General features: G+C 35.9%; 1 pseudogene; it reads right to left on the reverse strand.

The window, feature by feature from the left end:
- Nucleotides 1-6188: 6188 nt before the first annotated feature.
- Nucleotides 6189-7198, reverse strand: LOC100468450 (annotated as a pseudogene).
- Between the last annotated feature and the right edge of the window lie 8580 nt (nt 7199-15778).

Here is a 15778-nt window from a genome sequence, read left to right on the forward strand (position 1 = left end):
GCATTTAGTAAAAGAAAAAAAGAGAGAACCTGAAATTCTATCACATAGTTTATCCATGATGTTTTAACATCATGCAACACAAAGCAATGCTCTCAACCCAGTAAGCTGAGAGGTACATTTATTTTGATTTTGATAGAAGTTGAAAAGAGTTGTGTTTCCAAATCTATAGAGAGAAAATTTTTCATCTCTTTACATTCTTCCTTAAGCCTAATGAATAATTTTACGGCACCATCAATGTTTGATTATTGTAAGTCAATCAAACCACATAATTTCTCATGAAGTGACTGTCTTAAAAGAATCTGTTATCTATCCAATGCTGGCCAATGAAATGTGAGGAAAGTCTGTCATTATTAAATTTGGGGAAAATTTGCCCTGCTCTTAAAAAGGTTTGGTCTTTTTTTGGTTTTGGAATTTTGAGTATGAAGATATACAGACACTCCTTAGGCTATATGTGTGTAAAGTTTGGGTCATATATAGATGACCCTTAAGAAACATGGGTCTAGACACCATCGGTCTATTTATATGAGGTTTGTTGTTATTGTTGTTTTGTTTCTTTTATTTTTAAGAGTTGACAGCAGGGGCGCCTGCGTGGCTCAGTCTGTTGAGCATCTGCCTTCAGCTCTGGTCATGGTCCTGCGGTCCTGAGATCAGGCCCTGCCTCGAGCACCCTGCTCAGCAGGGGAGCCTGCTTCTCCCTCTCCCTCTGCCCCTGCTCCTGTGCTCTCTCTCTCGCTCACTCTGTCTCTCAAGTAAATAAATAAAATCTTTAAAAAAAAAATGTTGACAGCAAAAGCCACAAGCATTTATTTACAACTACTCCCCCCACCTCAGTCTCCACAGGACCAAATGGAAGGTGGCTGGAGCAAAGGTCACATCTGGCGCTTCTGATTACCCATAGAGGCCCACCAAATTTATCAGCAACCCCCGGGACTGGGCAGGGCTGCAGACCAGCCCTTGTGCAGACAAAAAGAGAGCCAAGAGTTTCTCTCTTACTCATGTTTCACAGCATGACAAAAGCCTTGAATCAGGGTAAGGGAGGAAAAATGAACCGGGTGCCGGGAATATGAAATTCTACTACATCTTTTGTGTATTACTATTCTCGCTTTGCTTTCATTTATATCATACTTTTTGATTTTCCTCTGAACTCTTTGGCAGATACTATTCTCATGTTGATGCTTCCTCCATATGTTACATCTGAGTGTTGGAAATTCTCCTGCATCTTCTACTCCTTTCCTTTCTTCCCTTAGTGATTAATATATTCCATGCCTTTAAATGCTGTATAAATACTGAATATTCACATATATTTCTCTCAGATTTGGTACTCTCAAACTAAACTCTTAATCCAACCTCCAAACTGATCTTAAACAGGGACTGGGTGGGGACCCTTCCCTGAGGCAGTATTCCCCAGGGTGCTCCTATGTGCCTGCAAGGTGATGGCCAGGAGCTGGGGGTACCCCTTCAGGCAAATTGGGCAGTGGTACTATTCCTCCAGCTGCTTTCAATGCTGATGGATCTGCCCAGCAGCTGCTGCTGCTAAACCAAGGCCACCTGGCTGTGGAGCACTGCCACCCCAGCACCAGGCCCACCACCGCAGCTACCCCTGGTCTGGCTTGGCCTTCCTCACTTGTATGTGGATTTTTTTTCAATAAATATACATGTAATATTATAAATATATTTTCTCTTTTTTATTATTTTCATAATATTTTTTTCTCCAGTTTTTTTTTTTTTTTAATTTCAGGAACACAGTGTATAGTACATATACAAAATATGTTAATCAACTGTTTATGTTATTGGTAAAGCCTGGTCAACAGTAGCCTACTAGTAGTTAAGTTTTCAGGGAGCTGAAAGTCATACAGATTTTCAGCTCTGCAGGGCTCTGTGCTCCTATCTCCCATGTTGTTCAAGGGCCAACTATATTTGTTGCTTCTGCAGACATATTGTAACCTTGAGGAAAACAGAATAATTCAGTGAGGGTGGCAGAAAAGAAATATGGAATACACCTTGGTCTTTGATGGTAGCACTGAGCCACTAAACTAACCAAACCTGGAGCTGTATTATCTTAGAACCTGACTTAAAGTGAGAAAATAAATGTTTCTGAGAAAGCCACTTCAGATGGTTTGCTGTTGCAACAAAATAATTTCAACTGACCCTGGCTAATAAAACCCATAATGGAAAATAAAGGTAGGACACTTAGATGATCATAGAATTAAAAAAAAAAAAAAGACCAGTGGAACATGGATAGAAACCAGGGTAACTATAGTACCTAAGAAGGAAGTACTAAACAATTTCATAAGGATGTTATCAATTAAAACAAATTCGTTTATTTTCTACCACTTTTTGTTGTTGTTGTTAATGATATAAATTCCAGAAAGGGAATATTTGATCACCCTAACTTCTGCTGTGTGTCTACTTTTTGCTTACAGGAATAAAAATCATCTGATTAATAGTTCTACAAGAGGGGCGCCTGGGTGGTGCAGTCGTTAAGCGTCTGCCTTCAGCTTAGGGCGTGATCCCAGCATTCTGGGATCGAGCCCCACATCAGGCTCCTCCGGTAGGAGCCTGCTTCTTCCTCTCCCACTGCCCCTGCTTGTGTTCCCTCTCTTGCTGGCTGTCTCTGTCAAATAAATAAATAAAATCTTTAAAAAAAGAAAATAGTCCCACAAGAATATATCTAATAGAACAGAGTTTTTTTTAAAAGGAAAATATTATTAAAGAGGTGGGATAATGTAAAATATTATTAAAGAGGTGGGATAATGTAAAGAGGTGGGATAATAATGTATTAAAGAGGTGGGACAACATTTAATCATTTTTTATGAGAAGTTCTTCCACCATGTGAGAAACTGTGCTAAGTGAGAACTGTACTTACAAGTCATCAGCTCTAGTTCACATCCTCGTGAAGCTTATGGTCAGGAAGGTAGACAATACGTTGCAACAAGTATCATAAATGCATGAATAGAATATGAAGGTAGACAATAGTGATGATTCTTGAATGGGTGCAATTTAAAAGGGCATTTCTCTGGGCACGTGTGTGGCTCAGTTGGTTAAGCATCCAACTCTTGATCTCAACTCAGTTCTTGATCTCAGGGTTGAGGGTTCAAGCTCTGTGTTGGGCTCCATGCTGGGAGTGGAGCCTAATTAAACAAAAAAGATTAAATTAAATTAAAAAGGGGAGCATTTCTCTGACCAAGAGTATTTAACTGTGAAGTGTAGCCAGAGTAGCCTTGTGAAGGCACGTGGCAAGTGTTTGAATTAGAGGAAAGGGCACAGGTAAAAAGCCTGGGCCGAGAAAGAGCTCCATGTGTTTTAGAAAATGAAAGGAAGCAAATGGGCTTAAGTGTAGAGGAACCAGGGGAGAAAGGAACAACATGTGTTTGGAAAGGTGTGAAGGGTTCTGCTCAAAAACAACTTCTAAATCACTTTTATTTGAAGTCACTAGAAAGCTTTCACAGGATTTATTCAGCAGAATGACATGGTTCAATTAGTCAGTTTTTGAGAATATCTGTGGATGGCGTGTGGAAAACAGATATGAGGGGGCCAGGAGTGAAATCAAGAAGATATGTAAAGATGCTATTTGATGCTCTAACTGGAGGAGTGTGATGCCAATTTTGGAGGCCTAGGCAGGATCAGTTTGGAGGCTGGATTAAGAGTGTAGTTTGAGAGTGCCAAATTTGAGAAAGCTATAAATTGTCCATATATAAATATGTGAATATTCAGTATTTATACAGCATTTAAAGGCATGGAATATATTAATCACTAAGGGAAGAAAGGAAAGGAGTAGAAGATGCAGGAGAATTTCCAACACTCAGATGTAACATATGGAGGAAGCATCAACATGAGAATAGTATCTGCCAAAGAGTTCAGAGGAAAATCAAAAAGTATGATATAAATGAAAGCAAAGCGAGAATAGTAATACACAAAAGATGTAGTAGAATTTCATATTCCTGGCACCCGGTTCAATTTTCCTCCCTTACCGTGATTCATGGTTTTTGTCATGCTGTGGAACATGGGTAAGAAAGAGAAAGTTTGGGCTCTTTTTTTTGTCTTCTAAATGGCATGAAAATTTATAGTGTGTATTATGGCTATAGGACTTGACTTTGAAATTCTCTTTTGGAAGCTAACAGTGTTTGTTAGTAAATTTCTTTGCTTTGGAATCTAATCCAAAAGGCTGGACTGTATTCAATCTTTCATCATAACATTCAGTAACTACAAACTGAAATTAAATAACGGTATTTATTAAGTACTGAACTAAGCTGCACGCAATTATACTGATAGAATAGAAGGGCAGAAGATAAACTTCAAGTTCAACTAAACTGGTATCAGGGATACCAGCCGGGTGGGGAGGGGCAGAGGCAGAGAGAAACTCTTCCCCCCCCCAGGAAAATACAGGTTTGCTTTATTTCAAAACAATAACGTCCTTCAATTGGAACAGTGACTAAAATTCAATATTGATACAAATATAAATTTCTTAGGTGGTCAAAATATGTAATTCTGACCAATTTTCTGAATTTCTTTTAAAGGTAGAATGTTTAAGTCATATGAAACAATTAGAAACAATGTAAATCAACAATATGGGTCAAATAAGCCACAGTTTAAATTTAAGCTGAATAACATTTGCTAATATTGAGAACATTGCATATATTTTCAATAACTGAAAAGTAAATGTCTACTTTTCCTATCTCTACTTGGTTTTACTAGATTTAAATAAATCCAGATATTTACTCATGGTAGGAGATTCTGGCATTAACCACAGCTGAGTTTAACAGAAATACAGAAAACCAGAAAGATTTATCAAACATTTGCAAGCAATCACTTACAGCAATTCCTTGGAAGTCTTCAATTAGAAAGGCTCTTCTCCACTTTTTTTTTTCTTTTATAAGATATTCACATTCTTTTTTTCCCTTTTTTAAAATATTTTATTTATTTATTTGACAGAAAGAGAGACAGCCAGCGAGAGAGGGAACACAAGCAGGGGGAGTAGGAGAGGAAGAAGCAGGCTCCCAGCGGAGGAGCCTGATGCGGGGCTCGATCCCAGAACGCTGGGATCACACCCTGAGCCGAAGGCAGATGCTTAATGACTGTGCCACCCAGGTGCCCCTCTTCTCCACTTTCTAATAGCACCTAAGATTTTCTGCATAATATAATTCAACATAACAGCACTCTGACCAATGATAAACAACTTACAGAAAACGCTTTCATCTATTCAATGTTTCATTATAAAACTACTATATTTGAACAATATTAAAAATTGTAAAACTCTATTACACTGCCATTTCCATTAAGTATTAGCTTAGCAACAAGTCATCTTTGTGATGCCATTTATCAAACTGAAAAAAAAAAAGAAAATGGTACATTCTGGTTTTCAATTATTATAGATTTAATTCAATAATTTGATTTCTCACTATTTGAAAACTACATTTTCTTTCTCAGCACTGGATAGCACCGAACTAAAAGCAGCTTTCATGGTTTTTGACTTCTCTTTAAACAAAAGCATTATGGAATTTTCAGCAGTGAACATTATCTGGCTCCTACTTGAACTCCATCTCCAAGGAAATATGAGGGAGAATCTAAGGTAAAAGCCCTATTCAAGGCAAAAAGGTTCTAATCCTAAAGATTTCCCTCCAACAACCTGTGTTATACCTTTGGTTCCATCGAAGAATAAATAATCACTGACAACTAATGATTGTAATAATACCCTTGCTGACATCATTATTACATTTTACAAACTATTTTGTATCTAAATAAGTGCATATAAAACATTCACACAGATAAATCAGTGTTTTTGTATCCAAATATATGCATATAACGCATTCACACAGATAATTTAGTGTTAAGAATTAAAAACTCACATCCACAAATGTCCTTTCTTCTGAAATCTATATAATTGTTTTCAAGGCTAGAAACCTAAACATCCTGACTGTACATTAAAAACATGTTGTGTCCGAATACACATGTTACAGAAAACTTCAGAACTAAACTTCTCAAAAAAAAAAATCACAAAAAACCCCAAAACAAACAAACAACCCCCCCCAATTTAGAATGCTTTTGTTATTGCTGAATCTAATTAGATTTAAAGGAGACCACTGAATACTAAATTCAGGTATTACTAAATAGTGTTGATTTCTACTACCCAAGCAGCCCTAATAAACCAACAGCTGGAACAGGGAGAGTTTTTCTCAAATCACTGTTTATTAGGAAGTTGAAACATTTTCAGTTAAAGCCTTCATTTTTCCTGTGTACTCCAACATGTGAGGCTCAAACGACACTGTTTCTGAGGTGGGCTCTGAAGCAGACTGTGGAACTCCTTTTTCAATTTCACCTTGAGTATCCCTTTGAGATAGAAGCAAATTTCTTTTTCAGAGCCTCTGCTAGGAGGACAGCAGGGTCAGTAGCTTCCACCTGTTTGGGCTTTATATCCTGTTCACACCTTTTTACTCACAGAGTTCCACACGGGACCTATTTTTAAGGCTCTCCAGCACATTTGGCATATCAGTTTTCTTTGGACTGCTCTTAACCAGAGTCTTTCCAGCACAGGCTTTTTTCAAACCTCTTTGCTCTTTCATCAGGTCAATAGCAGATACACTTTGGTGGAGCTCTGGTGGGGGGAGGGGCGGGGGAGTGGGGATCGGGAAAGTGGTGGGACCGAGGGTGGTCCTGCAGTAACAGGTGTGGTAGAATCTAAATCAACTGCAATGAGATTTTGGTGTTTTTGCAGGGTCACGGTTTTGGCAATCTGAGCTCGGAGAGCAGCAAGTTCATTTTCAAGGGCACTGATCTGCAATGCTTCCTCATTTGCTAGTGCTATCTTCAGATGAGGCTCTTCTGGAGACCGGTTTGGTAAGGGAAATGGCCTGCTTGGGGCGTCTCAAAGAAAGGAAGGTCATCCTGAAGGGGTTGCCTTGATCTGAGCTCTGTCCATCCTCATCCTCTTGTTGAACACTCCTTTTTGGCTACCTGTCCCACATCAGCAAAAGCCACCTCTACATCCTTCTGTGGATGGCTGAAGCTCCATTCTGTTGTAGGGCTGGTAAGCTGAAACTGAACTCTTGGACACTGGATCAGAGATCAATTAGTACCAATTTCACTTGGGATACTTTGAAATGAAGCATACATAGGTCTTCCCAGACCAAAGTACCAGTACTGGTTGCATGCTTACTCCAACCTATTGAAAGACCATCCTAATTAGGTGCTTAAAGAACATTAACCCAGTCCAACACTCACCTAAGCACTGTTTGCTTCATCATGCAAGCATATTTCTCTTTCCAGTCTGAGTTAATAAACATCTTCATTCTTTTCCAAAGACAACTTTCCCTTCTTTCCTCCTTTATCCCTATTGGGAATTCTGTCAGTTTATTATGAAACTGTATAAAAGGTGCCAAAAGTAGATTGGGTCTAATTTTTCTTCTGTTGTTCCCATTTAAATTATTATATTTGGATATATTTGGGTAAATATGTCCCATTCATAATATAATTTGTGACATTGTAGCTACTTAACCTAAATAATTATATAAGCTTTAAAACCACTCAATAATGACAAGTTTAAAATCAACCAAAATGGGGCACCTGGGTCTGCCTGACGCTCAGGTTAAACACACAGAACAATCATTCTGGTTTTTGTCATTTAGTTTTAAATGTGTTGAATCTCACAGCTTGCTTCATCACAATGCCCAATTAACAATTCTGAAAGAAATGTGAGTCCATGAAAACATGAATAGACATGCTTAAAAGAGAATAATGTGGCTTGCTTTCCAAAGCATCTCATCAAAATACTTGTTTCAAACCAGTATGTTTTGGGTAGTAAAGTGATGTTTCCCTTCGTTCGTCAATTCTGTCTTTTTCTTAAGAATGACTTTCACTGTGTTGTCTTGGAGAAGGAGCATTTTATCCCTGTGTCTTAAAATGAAGGAAACCTGAATCCGTATAAGTAAGATAGAATTTATTAACAATCATAAAACACCATGGTCCCAGAGATGATTAAAGACATGATTAAGTTCTGAAAATAAAATATGGGGATTTTTTTTCCTTAAGATTATAAAATCCTCATATCTTTTTAGTTTAATTTTGATTCATCACTGTGAGGTAGCCAAAGAGATTGTATAACATGAAATGAGACCTCAGCTCAGTCACTGACTAGCTATGTGAGTGGAATCCAGTCACTTAGAATCCCAAGGTCTCAATTTTATGTTGGGAAAATAAAAGGGTTTGGGCATAATAATTATTAAGCATCCTTCCGTCTCTTTAATTTTCCTATATTGTTTTCCTCAGCATTAACAGTTTCCAATGACATATTCTCATCAGTTCTTTCTGCCTCAATTACAACCTACTGAGGCAACACAGAGCACTGTGTGGCAAAGTTACTCGACTCAGTGTAATTGCTCTGTGTAGGCTCTGTAATCAGTTTGAAAGCTATGTATATCACTATCAGTTTTGTATTCAATTGTGGTCCTTGTTTCTTAATTTTTAAATGATTTTTTGTTTACATTTTGATTTTATAAAATATTTACTCTTACTAGGCTGAAGTACAGTGACATTAACTGATAGTGTTTGGGTGGTCGGTTACTTCCATTTTTTATCCCGCTTGAGATTCCTTAATTTCTATCACATGCTTCCTTCTTCCCCTTTAGTGAACTATCTACAAAAAAATGCCTTCTACTTCCAACTGGATTTCTTTTTGCTGAGAAGCTGAACCCTCCCATTACTGCTATCTTGTCTCATATGTTCAAGTCTGTTTCTTTAGAACATGAAGCTCACCGATTCACTGGATTACAAACTTGTTCTCAACATCTCCCACTCTTGGTCCCCTGCTCTATTCCTGGGGAGATTTCTGTGTCAAGTCACCAGCTGGCCCTCTCTGCACTTGTTTCTGTGTTTCTATACATCCATTTATTCATTGAACATATTTGCTGCCAAGCATGCTTCTAGGAATTAGGAATCCAGCAGTGAATAAAATAGATGGAAATGTCTTTCCTTAAGTAGGCTTACAGTTCGTGTATATTCAGGTATAAATGCATAGAAAAGATGTAACTAATAGACCTGATAATAGCATTTCTCCTGTAAAATATAGTGATCAAGAGATTTTTGGTTTGTTTATTTTAATTCTTCTATAAGCATTACATTTTCTGTCCTTTGTAATTGAAAAAGAACAGAAAGCAGATTTAATAAAGTTTGGCAAAAACATGTTTTAGGACAATAAAAGTAACATTTTTATTATAGCACACTGTTACTCTAAGGCATAGCTCTCATTCAGACATAGGTATGATAAAGATTTTAATTTCATACATCGTGTTCTTGTAAAGTAAATCACTATATTCTTTATATTTCCATTCTAGATATTGTTATGCTAAATTTGTAATAATGATCTTTCCTCTTGGTAATCTCAGATATTTTTAAGAAGTAAAATATTATTTTCTTCTTGAAGAAATGTTAATTACCTTTCAAGATTCTTCTAGTCGTATCACTAAATTCACTTTACTGTTAAGACACATAAGAAATAGATTTTAAGGAAATTTACCCAGACTCTATAGGAGACAATATGCTACATATACCTAGGGAGATACGAATGGAACTTATATAACTGTGTAATGGAGTCTGAGCAAATATCAGAATTTATTCAGAGTCACCAAGTAGTAAAAATACCTGGGGTAAGTGACTTTGCTCTGCTCTACTCTTGGAGACAGTGCTGTCCAAAAATTGTACCCAAGTCTATGTTCATTCATCTTTCCATAGAGACAGAAGATTGCCTCTAATCTTCACTGTACATACTTCACAAAGATGCTACAGTAATTTCCCCAAATACTCCTTGCTTACATCAGTTATGTTGGCAACCTTTTTCTTTCCATGACCTTCCCAACCTCCTCCCATTCTAACTCCCATTCTTCCTTTTTATCCATTCCTGTGAAATCTGTCCCTTTAATCAGACAATGATGCCCATTCCCACTCTCTTGGTCCTGACCCTAGTGCTTCAATATTCTCCCTAATCACCACCAATCCCACCATTTCTTTCTTAATTCCTACACTTTCTTCAAATTCTTGCTCAAGTCCTGCCTCTCTAGTGACGTGTTCTTTTTTTAATTGAGGTATAATTGACATACAATACTGTATAAGTTTAATCACATTATGATTAGTACCATAATATTAGCTAATACCACCATCAAGTCACATAATTATCGTTCTTTTTTTTTTTTTTGTGGTGACAACACTTAAGATCTAGTGTCTCAGCAGTTTTGAAGTTTGTACTACAGTGTTGTTGACTACCATCATTATGCTGTCATTAGACCTCTAGGACTCATTCATCTGCTAGTTGCAAGTTTGTGCCCTTTAGCCTGTATTTTCTGAAAAAGGGGACAATGCCTTAAAATATATATTATTTGCTTTGTTTTTTCCCTGTTGCTTGGCACTACATGATTTCACTTTAGTAGTAGATGAAGGTGTATTTGAACTAAGTAGATTTTGCAACTCTACCCATCAGATTATCCCTGAGCTTGAGTGAAGTCCTAGAGACAGCAAAAGCAGAAGCAGACATCACTTCAGCATATGTGTAGTCAGACATCGGCCCTTTTTGACCTGAAATATATGCATTTTAGGAAAGTCACAGGTCAATAGGAAGGATCAGTTCTGCCCCTACATTCATTTTTCATTAAGGGGATTGTGCTCACCATTTCCTAATAGTTATGTGGATCATTCCATAAAAGAAAATCAATAAAATCAATGAATAAAATAATCTTTATTATAATAAATAAGACTATAAACCAAATGGTTTTCATGTTCCAGTATCTGCTGTGCTGATGCTCACTTGTACTGTCCTTGGAAATACTTTTTGTTAATATCAAAATGGTAGTTATTTTTAATCTATCACAAAGAAAGCATAAATTATAAGCTGCTCTCTTCTATTAAGAATTAGCTCTTTAGGTAATGAAACTCTCAACATTGGGTCTGACCCTGTCTGTCATAAAGATTCATCATGGAATTTTTCATTTTTATTTTCCTTGGATAAATATCAGATAATTATAAAATATATATTCTATCATCAAAAAAGCTAGTAATTTTTTTTATTGCTTTGAATTGTTTTTCAAGATGTCATTTTGGGACATTATCTCCTCACATTGCCTGATGTTACTGAATAAGTTAACAGTGTGATATCTGTTTCTAACGAAACTCTGGCTCCCTGCTGAATGATATATCTCTGTGTTTCTTTTAGAAAGCTTACATGAGGTCTTTTGCAGTATCTGGAAACTGTTTACTTCATATTTATGTAATTTATTCTAAAAGTGTGCTTTCTTTTCTTGTCATTTGCTAGTTTTAAATTCTTTTTTTAAAAGATTTATTTATTTATTAGAGAGTGTGTGTGTGTGTGTGTGTGGAAGCTGGGGAGGCACAGAGGCAGAGGGAGAGAGAATCCCAAGAAGACTCCCCACTGAGCCCAGAGCCAGACATGGGGCTCAATCCCACGACCCCAACATCACGACCTGAGCCAAAGCCAAGAGTCAGTCACCCAAGAGACTAAGACTAAGCCACCCAGGTGCCCCTTGTTTGTTTTAAATTCTTGATATGTGGATTAAATTGATTTTTTTTCTGCTCAAAATTTAAAAATAGCTCAAGTGTTGAAACTTCCAAAGGTAATTAAGGTAAATGATTAAATAAATGAATGGAGATCTATGTTTCACATATGATATCATAAACTGATTCTATCATTCAATTTTCATTAAGGAAATCACTATTAATTCATGATGTCTGAATTCAGAAGACTTTCTTCATTTAAGACATGGACTATACTTCTATAATTAGGCAATTATTCAGTTTTCTTATATTGAAATGATAATTAATAGGGTTATTTTTTAAGATCTTTAATTTATTTATTTGATAGAGAGAGAGAGAGAGCACACACACAAGCAGGGGGAGCAGCAGAGGGAGAGGGAGAAACAGGCTCCTTGCTGAGAGGGGAGCCTAATGTGGCGTTTGATACTAGGACCCTGGGATCATGATCTGAGCTGAAGGCAGATGCTTAACTGACTGAGCCACCCAGGGTCCCCTAAATTAATTCTCTAAGTAAAATTTTCTTCTAAGTACTTATTGGCTCCATCTTCTATGTTTTGTCATGATGTATCTTTTTAGTGATAGTTTTAAGTAATGTCTAATTTCCGTTGTGAATTTTTCTTTAAACCATAAATGTGTTGAAGTGCCTGTGTTTTTTTTTTAAATCTCAATCTATTTGGTATAGTTAATCATATATTTTTATTTAGGCATTTAGTAATTGGTTAAAGCAGAGTTATTTTTCTTATATGGAACCAAAGTGATGTCTTGGATTTGGGTCAGGCAGCTTGTGCTGAGCAGACAGGTGCTGATTGGCTGAACTAGGCCTTTCTTTTCTGGGACAGCCAAGAATAGAAATTCAATTAAATTTTGGTTTGCTGATGTGGGGCTTAGCATGAACAACTCCATGTAGGGCCACAATTGGATTCTTTAACAGAACTGAAGTTTTGGACTTGTACTGACTTTGACATTTTTTTCCTCTTAAATTCTTGATAACAACCATGAAGTCTAGCCAAAATAAATAAATAAATAAATAAATAATAATAATAATAATAAATTTACTTTATTTTTTATTTAGTTTGTAAATGTTCAGTTTAGGGGCGCCTGTTTGGCTCAGTCAGTTAAGCATCTCTTGATTTTGGTTCAGGTCATGATCTCAGGGCTGTGAGTTATAGCCCTGCATTGGACTCCAAAGTGGGCATGGAGCCAGCTTAAGATTCTCTCCCTCTCCATCCGCCACTCCCGCCTGCTTCTCCCTCTCTCTTTTTCTCTCTCCCTCTTTCTAAAAAAAAAATCAATTTAAATATTTAAATAGTCTATTTTAAAGAAAAGATTTAATTTATAAGACTTGATTGGTATCACCATCTTAAATTGAGTAGATTAGTTTTAGTTTAGTTTGAGTTTTTTCTTTTTTTTTTAAATACCTTCTAATATTAGTTTTTTAGGAGGGGCACTTAATCATGAATTATGTTGTCAAACAGTTGATGCTAGCATTACAGCAAAATCCAACATTCACCCAAAACTTATATAGAATTTCAGGATACTCCCTGACAATTTTTAAGAGCATTGGAATTGCTTACCATTAGTAGTGACATATTTCATTGGCCTGTCTTCAACTTCCTGATAGTCACTCATAGCATTTGAATCTATTGAAAAACTGAATCTTTGTCTGAAATAGGTGCCTCTGCATCATATTGGTACATGATCAATACAAAAAGAAACTTACTGTGTTTCACTGTCACAATAACTGAACTTAAGAATCACTTTGCATATGGCAAAATGCAATTTTGTCTTGCTTGGCAAATTTATTTATATGTTAGTTTAGTATTAGTTATTCGTTTTAGTTTCCTTGCTTCCTAAGCAAGAAAAAGGGGGGAAAAATCTCATATATCTATATTTGGGGATAGGAGTGTTGAGAAAGGGAGGGAGGGAGAGAGAGAGAAAAAGAGAGAGAGAGAATGAATGTGAGAGAATATGTCCTAAAAAGGTCAATCTTCAAAAATAAGGACAAAAATATGAAATATCTATCTTTAACAACTTCAAAAGCATGCTATTTTAGAAACAAGAAAAACAAAGTTTTCACCTTTGTAAATCTCTAATTTCTAAGATAGGCTTACTAGGGGTTAGGGCCAATTATTTGGCAAGTAAAAATAAGTTAGAGGATGAGCTGATTCATGAATTATTCCACTGATTTGACATTATGACCCACTGAGTTTGTTTGGACCTCTTGATAAAAGCACTCTGAAATGTCTGCCGCTAAACACTAATGCATTTTGCATTAGATCTAATCAGCTGGAGATCCAGAATCTTACTTTTTAAGTGCCAAGGGGACAATTTTCAGTATTGTTTTTAATGACTGCATTTCATTTTGTTAAATTAAGCTGTTTCTATGTCAAAATATCTCAAGTATCCTATGTTTTAATTAATAAGCACCTAAATACATATATAAAATGTGTGCAAACTTATATATAATCGATTTTTTAAAAAAATCTCATTGATTAACTCTCCATTGTTAAAGACATTTTGCTCCTTATTCCCTTGTCTAAATGTAGAAGAAGTAATTTCTTTAAATAGTCAATAAGCATTTAAGCTTCTCTTAACTTACATTCCCAAATAAATTTTTAAGTAAAATGCACTTTTGTTATCAGTGAAAATTAAATCAATGAAAGTTAGGTTTTATTAAGAATTTCAATGGTGGATTTTTTCCTATCATGTATAGAATTACTATTCTTGAACTTATTATTCCATAATGTTTGTATGATTCAATTATCTTCTCATTATGTAATAGTGTTTTTGTTTCCTTTCAACATATCTACTTAGATAGTGATGTCCAAGATTCATAGAGCTAAAGAGGATATTCTTACTTGACAAGGTGAGTATGTTGTGGTATCTTATTATAAAAAGGTTGCCAATAGGAACAGAAGCGTGGAACAAATTAGAACAAAACGTGCTAGTGCAGCCAGATGGTGTGTTTTGTGCATGGTTCTCGCCTCTCCTTTTAGTTTGTTGGTTGAAGAAGAAGAAGAAGAAGAAGGAGAAGAAGAGGAAGTCACTGTCATAATTAAGGTCCAGAACGTTTTCACAATTCCCAAGATTTTTGTGCCCCTTATTAAGTTGATTTCTACCCCTGACTTTAGACTCAGGCAGCCACAAAGGATTCGTTTGCACTTTAACAAAATTATAAAATTTAAGTCCTACATTGTATAACATTTTGTGTTTGACTACGTTTACTCAGCAAAATCACTTTGAGTTTCATCCATGTTGTGTATTTACCAGTATTTTAATCCTTTGTATTGCTGAAGAGTATTAAATTATATTAATATGACAGATTGTATCTATTTACATACATGTTGATGGACTTACGGGTAGGTTCCAATTCTTGGTTAATTTTAAATAAAAGTCTCATGAACATGTGTATACAAATTTTTGTGTGTAGATACATGCTGTTATTTCTCTTGGTTGTATGCCTTGGCATGGAAAGACAGCATTGTATAGAGAGTAACTTTAAGAAGTAAATAATTTCCAAAATAGTTTTCCAAAGTGGAATATTTTTATACTAATCAGTAGAATTTTAGATTACAAATCTTTATCAACACAAAATTAGTCTTATAAATTTTAGCCATTCTGATGTATTTATATTGACACCTTATGATTTTAATTTTAATTTCCATGGTGCCTAATGATTTTGATCCTCTTGATATTTTGAATAGCTTTGTTTTTTGTTGTTTGTTTTTTTTTGTCATTTCAAGTTTTTTTGTTCTTTTTTTTGTATTTTAAATTCTAGTTAGGTGACATAGAGTAATATTAGTTTCAGGTGTAGACTTTAATGATTCATCACTTACATACAACACTCAGTGCTCATCGCAATTGCCCTCCTTAATACTCATAATCCACTCAGCCCGTTCCCCTGCCCACCTCGCCACCAGCAACCATCAGTTTGTTCTCTATAGTTAAGTGTCTGTTTCTTGGTTTGCCTCTCTCTTTTTCCCATGTTCATTTGTTTTGTTTTTTAATTTCCACACATGAGTGAAATCATATGGTATTTGTCCTTCTCTGATTTACTTCATTTAGCATAGTATATTCCAACTCTATCCATTTCATTGTAAATGGCAAGACTTCATTCCTTTTTATGGCTGACTAATATTCCATGACATGTATATACCACATCTTCTTTATCTATTCATCAGTTGATGGATATTTGGGCTCTTTCCATAATTTGGCTATTGCTGATAATGGTGCTATAAACATCGGG

Source organism: Ailuropoda melanoleuca, chromosome 1 (assembly GCF_002007445.2).
Source record: "Ailuropoda melanoleuca isolate Jingjing chromosome 1, ASM200744v2, whole genome shotgun sequence".
NCBI classification, from domain to species: domain Eukaryota; kingdom Metazoa; phylum Chordata; class Mammalia; order Carnivora; family Ursidae; genus Ailuropoda; species Ailuropoda melanoleuca.